The 11,316-nt window shown below is 39.2% G+C and overlaps 1 long non-coding RNA gene across 1 annotated transcript; it reads right to left on the bottom strand.

Moving 5' to 3' along the window:
- Positions 1-1,749: 1,749 nt before the first annotated feature.
- Positions 1,750-10,984, bottom strand: LOC309390053. The gene is made up of 3 exons (XR_014175059.1): positions 10,930-10,984; positions 9,523-9,686; positions 1,750-1,811 (listed from the first exon to the last, which is right to left on the bottom strand). It is a non-coding gene; the product is annotated as an uncharacterized lncRNA (long non-coding RNA).
- Between the last annotated feature and the right edge of the window lie 332 nt (positions 10,985-11,316).

The raw sequence follows: 11,316 nt of genomic DNA, 5'->3' as shown, positions 1-11,316 counted from the left end.
CCTCAAGTCTGTATTTTAAATTTTTAGGGGTGGGTTTTTAGGTTGTTTTTAATTTTTATCACATTGTACAGCCTATTGTTTAATTCGATTTTATGGGAATTTAAGGGTATTTATTTTTTGTATACGTTTTTTTTATTGAGATGTCTGTACACCGCCCCGAGTCCCTTCGGGGAGAGGGGGCGGTCTATAAATCTAATAAAACTTAAACTTAAACTCATCCGTGCCATAGGTTCACCATCACGGGTCCAGAGGATAATATTTTTCAAAAATAGTTAATACAAATTTGAATAATTTGTGATCAGAAATTATAAATAGTAATTGAAAATAGCCAACAAGATTAGTTAAGAATATAAGCTTGTTTGCTTATATAGAATTCTTATTAGTATTGAGTGTAGGATTGCTGACTTCAAGTGTCCAAGAAAAAACAAGTAACGCCCCCTCCCCCCCTCCCGGCACGGACTGGTTTATCAGCATATTTGTTACTATTAATTATAGCTATTTGCTTTATAGCTGCTGAGACTTAAGAGGTTCTCTCTAGTTGTAACTGAAGATTGGAAAATGTGGGTTCATAAACATCATGAGATTTACTCAAGGGTGTATTTAAGGTTGGGGCCATTTTTAAAGGAAAGCTGAAATCTTATGAGACTGTCTCCAAGAAACAACCAAAATCTTTAAAATAAAATCATAGGACTTTTTGTAACCCTGTAATTTCACTACCCAAAAATTACATTTAATCAACTATAAAAGCAGCAAATGCCATGGTAAGGTTACCTCTATTTTGCAATTTTCAATGTTTGTTTTAATAGTATATGCATTTTAATCACTCTCCCTATGTTTTTTTTAATCCACCTCTGGCCAAAATATGACCTTAGAAAGTTTGAGCCTTGACTATATAGTAGATTTGAATGTAGCAGTAGTGTTAGGTCACTCTGAACAATTTTAATCAGCATTTCCCCCAATATTTGAAATATACATGATAAATACCAAATTGCTAAGAGATGGATACGGTTATCTAGGCTTTCTTTTGCAGATGATTAACTTGAGCAGCTATCTTACTATATACATTAACATGCTAGAGAAGAGAAGCTTCTGATCAGTCTCTAAATAGCAGTTTTTTATTAATTAATTGGAATAATCCTAATTAGAAGTGGGACAAAACATGAAGAGGACCATTACCATTGGTATTTTTGTCAAATCTTTTGGTCAAAATTAGTCTTTGTTTCTAGATCAAGAATGAATGAATTTCCAAACACAAATTTTACAGTGCTATGGCACTATATAAAAAACAGCTTATAGAATCTGACATGGCTTAGTATATTGTCTGTGAACACAGTTATTTTACCAATAGAATTGTCAAGCTGGCCTCACCCAGTAACTAGAAAGAAACCACTTAACTCCATTTTGCAGAATTAAGAGTACTTTTACTGGTTATGAAAAGATAGCAGCTAAGCAAAGCAAGATCTGAGGCAAAAGCGCATGAAATCATACATATCAATATGTGACCAACCCTCTCCCCCTGGTAGCCCTCATCCCACTGTCCAATCTGCAAATCCCTCAGGTGTCATGTGAGTTTCATCTTCAAGGAGCATCATCAGGTTGGTATGCAGGACAGTTGGCCTTGACCAACACCAAGCACTAGTCTCCAGCATGCGCAGTAGACGGTGAGAACAAAACTCCCTTTTTACAATCTCTCCTGTACTAAAACTTCCCCTCCCAAATACCAAGCCCCCCTCCCCATTTCAATGGCAGCCGAAAGCAAATAGCGAAGCAGAGGCTGATATCTGGCCCTCCTTCAGGAAGAGAAGTCATCCCTGCAAGAAAATAAAACAATAGAAAAGACAACATAAGATATGTACATTTCAAATACGATCAAGGCTTGTCAGGGTACTTGGCGTAGAACTTCTGTAAGAGCCTAAGAGTTCTAACATGATATTTATCAACCCATTCAGCCTGGGAGGGGGGAAAATGCTTCCAGGATAAAAGATATTGAATTCGATTCCTATGCTTCCTGAAGTCCAAGATTTCCTTAACTTCAAAATGTTGCTCTCCCTCAAGAAGAAGAGGGGCAGGGGGTGCAGGTAGGGGCGCACGAAAGGAATAAGTGTGCTCTGGCTTCAACAGGTTTACATGAAACACAGGATAAATCTGCTTAAGATGCTTTGGTAACTCCAATCATACAGAAATAGGATTAATGATTTTCACAATAGGGAAAGGACCAACATACTTCGGCCTTAGTTTCTTCGATTTCTGAGTGGTTTGTAGAAACTTGGTGGACAAAAACACGCGATCCCCTACTTTGTACTCTTTTTGCTTCACCCTCTTTTTATCAGCCTGTTTCTTGTGCGCCCGGTGAGCCACAACACCTTGCGGTTCATGAGTCAAAATTGGTGAAGTTGGTCACTCCACTCGGAGAGGGACAAAATTTGCGGTTTTTCTTGAGGCAGCTCAGGAATCAGTACAAAGTCCTGCTCAAACACAACTCTAAAAGGAGTCAAGCTGATACTGCTGTGCACAGAGTTGTTGTACGCCACCTCAGCATGTGGTAACAGTTCAGCCAAGTTATCTTGTTGATAATTGATGAAACACCGGAGATACTGTTCCAAAACAGAATTAGTCAGTTCACAAGCCCCATTAGTCTGAGGATGGTGGGCAGAGCTTAGCCCCTGGGTGGAGCCAATTAACTTCAGAAACTCCTTCCAGAAGAGGGAGGTGAACTAGACCCCTCTATCCGAAATTATGCATTCAGGCACTCCATGTAACCGGTATACATGTGAAATAAACAACTTAGCTAACGACTTAGCTGATGGGATTTTGGAACAGGGCACAAAATGAACTTGTTTGGAAAACAGGTCGGTGATTACCCAAATTTAACAATGAAGTCCATCGATATCTCCTTCGTTGGGGCCTCAGGGTGGGCCACACTTTGGAAAAGGCCCTGGGGTTTTCCCGGTGGTCGCTTTGTGGCAGCACAAATGGCACAACTGGCTATGTAGGACTCAATGTCTTTTTTCAATGAAGGCCACCAAAATTGCCTCTTAGTTTTTACAAATCCAAAATGGCCATTCTCGAATTGTGGGCTCATTGAAGAACAATAGTTTTCACGCTAGCAGGAACATACAATTTAGTCCCTACCCAAGCCGGTCCATCTTTCATAGTACATTCATTTGAATGTTCCTTGAACCAGTCATCGGACTCAAGGCCTTCCTTGAGTTTGCACACAAGGTCCGTCATGACCTCTAAATTCGATGTGCCTTGGCTTCTAGTAATCACCGGGGCAGCTAGACTTTTTGCTGGGATGACTGGGTGAACCACGCTCATCTTAGAGCTGTTGTACTGGGGAAGCCTAGACAAGGCATTAGCCATGAAGTTCTTCCCCCCTGGAATGTACTTGAGGGCAAAGTTGAAATGATTGAAATGCACCCAACACACCTGTTTAGGAGATAGCTTATGTGGGGTCTTCAAATTTTTATGATCAGTCCATATTTCAAAAGGGTGTTTCGCTGCTTCTAAAAAATGTCGCCAGGTCATCAAAGCCCATCTGACCGCAAAAGCTTCCTTTTCCCATATAGCCCATCTTCTCTCTGTCTCTGTCAGTTTACGTGAGGTGTAAGAGCATGGCTGCAATTTTCCAGCAGCATTCGTTTGAAGTAATACTGCTCCCACCGCCACATCACTGGCATCAGCTTGAACAATAAATGGTGCCTCCATATTTGGGTGTTTCAAAACGGGTTCAGCTGCAAAGAGTCGCTTTAATTTTTTGAAAGCAGCTTGACACTCCATAGTCCAATTCAAAGGCTTACCCGGTCTGGGCTTGGCCTCTCCTTTTGACTTTAGGAGATTTGTAATGGGCAGAGCAATGCTGGCGAATGAGGGAATAAATTGATGACAAAAATCCCAAAAAACTTTGTAACTGTTTGCGGGTGTGAGGAGGTGCCCACTCAGCTACGGCCTGGACTTTCGCCGGGTCCATCTCAATGCTGTTGTGGGAGATGCAGTAGCCCAGGTAATCGATCTTCTCTTGATGGAATTCACATTTAGACAATTTGGCATAAAGTTCGGCTTCCCGGAGTTTCTTGAGTACTGATTGCACTAAAGTCACGTGTTCATCACGTGTTTCCGTGTAAATAAGGATGTCGTCAAGGTAGATCATCACGCCCTTGTATAGCTGTTCATGTAAAACTTCATTTATTAATTGTATGAAAACAGCTGGCGCCCCCTGTAGGCCAAACGTGAGCACTCTGAATTGAAATCATCCATCTCCCTCTTTGATTCTGACTCTGTAGTAGGCCTCTCTTAGGTCTAATTTCGTGAAGATCTTCCCTTTACCCAATTGGGCCAACATATCCTTCATCAGAGGGAGAGGGTATATTTCTAATCAGAGATTTCACTGATTTCTAATCAGTGAAAATGAAATGTTATTGTGAATTTATGCTTAATCCTGTTAAAACCTTCTAAGATAGAGCAGCAGTGTTTGTTAGCTGGAGATAATGGCACAATTTCAATAGCAGAAAGAAGTTTTAAGTCTGCAAAAGATATTTTCAGAAATACAGAAATTATCAGATACATGTGAGAGGATAGAGAAGAAGTTGGAAGACTTAATGTATCTAACAGCAAAATATTATGATGAAGTTGAAGATGTTTATCAAATGGAAAAAGTGGCGGTTAAAATCCTAAAAATCGAAGAGGAAAATGAATATAAAGAAATTAAAATTGCTGATATTTATGGTGATTGGTTTGTCTCTGAAAAGGGAAAGAGTGGAATACTGAAAGAGGAATTAAATGGAGGGAAAATTTACCCCATATGGCAAGATACAGAAGAGAAAAAAAATAATTTATGGATTTAAAGAGAGAAATTTTATTAGCAATATCATTGATAACATTACTGACAATCAAAGATAAGCTGATTAAGGAAACAGAAGAAGGGCATTGAAATTACATGAGAGATTTTATAAGCAAAGAGTTGCTAAGAGGAGTCCACATAAAGTTAAGGAGATGATTAGAGGACTGACACCACAAATGGCAGAAGATATGAGACTGTTTTGCTACTGGAAAGATAGAGGTTGATAGATGGAAGAGTATAATTTAAAACTAGTTAAACTTAGTGAAATTTTGTGACAATAGATATAGTTAAATAAATAATTGATAATGATAATAATGTATACAATATGTAGTGTTATGATAAGTAATAATTGGATATGGATATTGAATGGTACCCATGAAAGGAAGATTAGAAATTCTTTTGGATTATATATAAAGGTTAATAAAAAAAGAATTAAGTTAGATTCAGTTAAGTATATATCTTAACTGAATAACCACTTAACCATTTTGCAGAATTAAGAGTACTTTTACTGGCTATGAAAAGATAGTAGCTAAGCAAAGCAAGATCTGAGGCAAAAGCGCACAAAATCACACATATCAATATGTGACCAACCCCCTCCCCCCGGTAACCCGCATCCCACTGTCCAATTTGCAAATCCTTCAGGTGTCCTGTGAGTTTCATCTTCAAGGAGCATCATCAGGTTGGTATGCACGACGGTTGGCCTTGACCAACACCAAGCACTAGTCTCCAGCATGCGCAGTAGACGGTGAGAACAAAACTCCCTTTTTACAATCTCTCCTGTACTTAAACTTCCCCTCCCAAATACCAAGTCCCCCTCTCCCCATTTCAATGGCAGCCGAAAGCAAATAGCGAAGCAGAGGCTGACAAGAATGTTTGTATCTCAGGGTTGAACTGTGGGGGCCTTATTGCTTTCTGAGCTTGGTTGTTTTCTCACACACGTTACCCAGCTACGTAGAATAATTGGTGCTAGAAAGGAGTGGGATTTGCTCGATGTTTATATCTATCTTATCTATCTATAATTGGAAGATGTTGTGTAGATGATCTATTTCCTGTTTTTGATGTTTCAGGGTTACTGTAATATGTTTGTGCTGGTCTAAATCGTGTTCTTACATGATTTATTTTGTGAGAGATTGGGTTGTCCATAGAAATGTGTGGTGACAGGTTCACTGCTTTTCATCCACCACTTTTCTTCTTTTATGATTTGTCCTTTCGTGATAAGGTCACTAAGATGTTGTGACCCAGCAGGAGCCGTTGGAGCTGCAACCAGACTCCGACAACGAGGGGTCTGATGAGTCGGTTCCGGAAGATGTGGAGGACCTTGGACAGGGTTCCGACTCCGAGCAGGGATCAGAGAGGCTGGTTGGCCACCAGGAGGCGCCTGAGGCATGGAGCAGTGGTGAAAGCCAAAGGGAGTGTGCTCCTGACGTCATGCCTTGGAGCAGTGGGGAGGAGACAAGGGAGTTGATTTTGGACGCCAGGCAACGGAGGGCTGATAGACGTAGAGAACAACTACGCAGATACAGAAGATTGGACCCAGGTGGTTGTAATTAGGCTCCTCTCAAGATTGTATAAAGGGAATGACTTTCCGGAGGCTGGTTGCAGAGTTCAACTTATCTACCAACGCTGGACAAGCGTTCTCATGCCTGTGTCTTATCTTGGAAGTCTGGATTGCTGCCAAGGTCTAGTCAGTGTGTTAATTTACTGTGAATAAATCATCTAGCAGTATTCTTGTCTTGGAGTGCTTTGGTGTGCGAAGAGGGGGGTCAGAACACTAAGTGTTGTCTTGATCTGGTTGTTTAGTTTGTGTATTGGACTGGTGGTAACTGGAATATAAATTTCTTTGTCTTCCAGTAATTCTTTTGCTTTTTGTGTATATTGTGATCTGTCCATGATAACCATGGATTGGTATTTGCCTGCACAATACCACCTTCAAAAGAAATACAACACTTCCAAAATAAGCTTATATTTAGGGGGCTTAACTTGTTAAATGTCTGTAGTCTAAATTGCAAACTTTATTATTGGATATCTTTTATTTAATTTCACTAAATTTAACATTGGCTAGATCCTTGCTGAGTTCATGGCTTTGTTGCAACATTCCTGCTGATCACACAATTCCCACCAGTAGTTGAAAATGATTTTCAAACAATCCTAGGCTGGATTTAATGCCAAAACAGTGAAGACTTGGGATCTTGAAAAGGCTGTCAAGCATATGCTTCATATGCTTCAGAGCTATGAAATAACACTGGAAAACTTAAATTACCTTCTCCTTAATTTGGATATCATTTCATGGAACCAAAAATCAAGCAAACAAAAACAGAATTAAAAATAAATCAAGACCTTATTCCCAGGCAATTGCTTCCATGCAGTAATGGAACTGGGAGTATTTTGATGACTGTTATATGATATGAGTGCTTTTTCTTTTTAATTTTGTAGCTAAGGTACCCTTGAAGGAGTTAAAGGAATGGAATACCTCAGTGATGGCGAACCTATGGCACGCGTGCCACGCAGAGCCATTTGTCAGGGCACGCGAGGCGCTGGCCAACTGAGTTCACCCTTTTTTAAAGCCATTTTTCGCCCTCCCCAGGCTCCAGAGGCTTTATAGGAGCCTGGGAAAGGTGAAAAGAGCCCCCCCCCCGCGCCCTCCCGGAGGCCCTCCAGAGGCTTCGTGAGCTTCCCTGATGCCTTCGGAGCGCTCAAAACAACCCTCCGAGCAAACCAGAAGTCACTTCCTGTTTGCTCAGAGGATTGTTTTGAGCACTCCGAAGGCTTCAGGGACCATCCGGAGGCATCCGGGGGGGAGGGGGGGAGTCTGTTTTCGCCCTCCCCAGGCTCCAATAAAGCCTCTGGAGCCTGGGGAGGGCGGAAAAAGCATGTAAAAATGGGGGGTCGCACCTGTAGTGCGCGCATGCTCACTGGGGGGTCGTGCATTGCATTATGGGTGCGGCATGCCCACACACAACCCCCCCCTGCGCTCCCCCCACTTATGGCATGCGAGCCAAAAAAGGTTCGCCATCGCTGGAATACCTCATATTTCAACAATATTTATTTTCATGATCTAAACTAGAACTAAAAAATGGCTCATGACTCTTGCAGAAGAAAATATGAATTTCCCACGTTTCTACAGTTAAGGAATATTGCTCAAAGTGATTATTTACTAGTTATGTCAATATTGTAAATCAAATACATCACTATACATGTTAATATTTTCCCATTCTTACTTTGAGCCTAAGATTGAAAGAGAATTACTAAAAATAGAAATAATCTCATATTTGAGATTTTTGTCCCCAATGCCTAGTGAAGTTAACTTTGATTTAGTATATTATTTGTTACTTTTGGTTGATGACTGCCACAAGACACTAAGTATTTTTGCAGTATAATTCTTACCACCATTGTGAGCTCTATTGCTAAAACAATAACTCAATCTATGGTATGTGTGGGCTTAATTTAGTTGATTAAACTAATACAACCTGAAATACACATGTTTAATATCAGTTATTAGTCATGTACAGATTTTTAAAGTAATTTAGGACAAACATTAACATCTTTCAATATTTGTATGTCAGGGGCAGTAATATATTTCCAAACAAATATTCCTAAAATATTTCCTGCATACCAGTGAAAGCTCAGAAAAGGATTTACTAGATAGGAGACAGAACTTTTCTGTACAATACATTCCTTTTGCTTTGCGTATTATGTACTGTCATGGAGGGGAGTCAGATCTTCGGGGCTGGGGAAAAAATCAGGTTTCTGATTAAAATTATATTTCTAAAGTTACTATTTGCTCCATGACCAAAACATACAATTTCTCTAATCCAAACTCAACTTATTATGGCACCATGTTGGCTGCTCCAGTAATTATAGTAGCATACAATGATTGGTACAACTACAACAACAATATTTTAAATACAAAGAGAAACTCTCTTTGTGCTGTTTTACTGCAACCCTATTTTGAAATATATCACTGAATTTGGTTCTTGAGTGGGAGACTACCAGAAAACTCCTGGATGTATCAGAAGCCAGAAAAACATTATGAAAAAAGCATTTCCTTATTTTTGCCAAGACAACTATCTGGTTGTGTCCAGTAGTCTTTACCTTTCCCATTATGCTTAACTTTCATCCAGTGAAAATGGCTACAGATGAAATGTCTTTAGAAATCTGATTAAGCTACTTATCCCAATTTTAGCATTTGTCACACATCTTTTACAGTTAGCTCTACTTAGTTTGACTCAAACAGGCTGCTAGAAGACTCCACAAGGGCTGCTACAATCTATCAGGATCCATAAAACACCTCGTGCCGATCATCTTAATTGATCCAAAGCTGTGGATCCCAATTGATTCGATTATAGCAAAGGATTCATAATTACATCTTCCACCTTTGGATCATACATCAACTTTTCTAAGGCAAAAATAAAACCTAGTATGTGTCTATCTGTGTACATTGGTCTGAAGATTACTTTGGATATATCTAAGATTGCTTTGAAGGCAATTAATTCAAAATCTGGATGTTCAAATATCATGATGTTAGTAGTTAGATAAATTCTGATATTGATTCAGTAGCAAAATTAAGTACCTTAGGAAAGGCAGCAAGGCAGGCAGTACATGACCAAATTATCTCTACCTATTGTCATAGGCACAGCTAAGCTGCCACTCCAGATTTATACCATCCCGTGACCTTTATTTACCTCATAATTGCCTGTAGGAGCAAAGTCTGTGTGTGCTTGTAAGCCAGAACCCTGTATCATCCCAGTTGGTAGGTGCTCACATGATGAAAGCTATAATCACATGATTTAATGACATACTGTGTAAATAAAGATTTTCCTGCCCTCCAACTCAGGCAACAAATCATCTGAAGATTGAAAAAGAATAACAAACAATTAAATTATATAGATTCTTAGCATTCAATTTATATGGTTTTCAGAATATCGCTTTATCTAGCTTTCTCTAACTTGGCACTTGCTACATGTACTGGCTTGCAACTCCTAGCATTCCAATTAGAGAAAGCTAGTTTAGACTGATAAGAAATGAAAACCATGTTCAGAACTAGCATTTGAAAGAGGAGAAATACAAAATTCTTAAGGCTGCAGGTTTTATTTTGATTCTTAACTCCATTTCTTCCTGTTTCCTCCCCTAATTTTCTTAAAACAGCTATATAGCATTAAGGCAATAATGTATGTGCTATATAGGATACTTCTAGTGCTACACAGAAGTAGCCATCATAAAATTTCAATATTGCAGAAGAAATAATCTCAAAAGTGTTCATCTTATGTGGCAATATCTATTTCTCTCCAAAAGAAAAGCAATGTCTCATTGCACAGAATATTATGACCTATAGAAAACAACCTCTCCATTAAGAATTTATCAACTTCTCTCCTAACCTAACTGCTGGATTCTACCACATAAGACAGAACACTGGGACATATTGAGAATAGGTAGATTGAAGTCCATGCTTACTGTAAACCTTATTGATTACACTTAAGATTCTTTCTATTTCTCCACCCATCTCTCAGGCTTTTTGTAAGAGTAGAAGGAAAAAGAAACTACTCCATGGGAGACTTAAAATATAAAAATAGAATAAATAAGCAGTACATAGGCTCCTTTTTTATTCAGTGCACAAGGAGAGAACTTTGTTCTTCTAATGCCATGGATGTTTAATACTTCGTCAAATGTAAAAATGAAGAAGTATAGAAAGCTTGTTTAGTATAGTGGGTAAGACAGCAGGCTAGAAACTGGGAGACCGTAAGTTCTACTCTTGCCTTAGGCATTAAGCCAGCTTGGTGATCTTGAGCGGGCATCCTCTCTTAGGTTTAAGAAAGAGGAAAGGAGAATCCACTTCCCAAAAATCTCAGACAGTTGCCAGGATTCAAAAACTGCCTCAAAGGCACAAAATAATTCAAACAGAGAGGTAGAGGCATAGGAGAGAAACGTGGATATAAACAATAAACAAAGCATCTAATGTATATTATAGTCCCATACTTGAAAACTGAAGATGAAATATTCGCAAACATGATTAGTAGGGGGAGGATTAAATTAATTTCATTAATAAGGTTAAATGAGTGCATCAAAACCAATATCTAAACTTTTCTACTCACAGTTCTCCCAAGTTGTCTTTCTTTATTGCATCTTCAAGCTCTACAGAGGAATTACGTACATTTCCTTTTGAACAACCTGCAGGAAATACATTACACCAAATTCAGATAGGAACATACATTTAGCCAGTTGTAACTCTTGATGTTGCTACTCTTCTAGTAGGAGAGAACAGCTATGGTAAATCCAGATATGTTTATATGTGCAATGGTGGTCTTTTGAGTTAAGAGCCTAAAGATTTATAGACTGAGAGCTTTGAGCTTTGGAAGGGGACATAAAAGGGAAGCTGTCAGAGCAAAGTTCTTCAAAGGTGAAGCCAGATTTTAACAAGATTCTTGCTGTCCACTTAAGCTAACCCTCCTCAATGGTTTAATGTCACATAGTAGAATGAG

This window comes from Natrix helvetica (genome assembly GCF_964273705.1).
Source record: "Natrix helvetica genome assembly, chromosome: 3".
Lineage (NCBI taxonomy): Eukaryota > Metazoa > Chordata > Lepidosauria > Squamata > Natricidae > Natrix > Natrix helvetica.
This window is presented reverse-complemented; position numbering and strand designations above follow the sequence as displayed.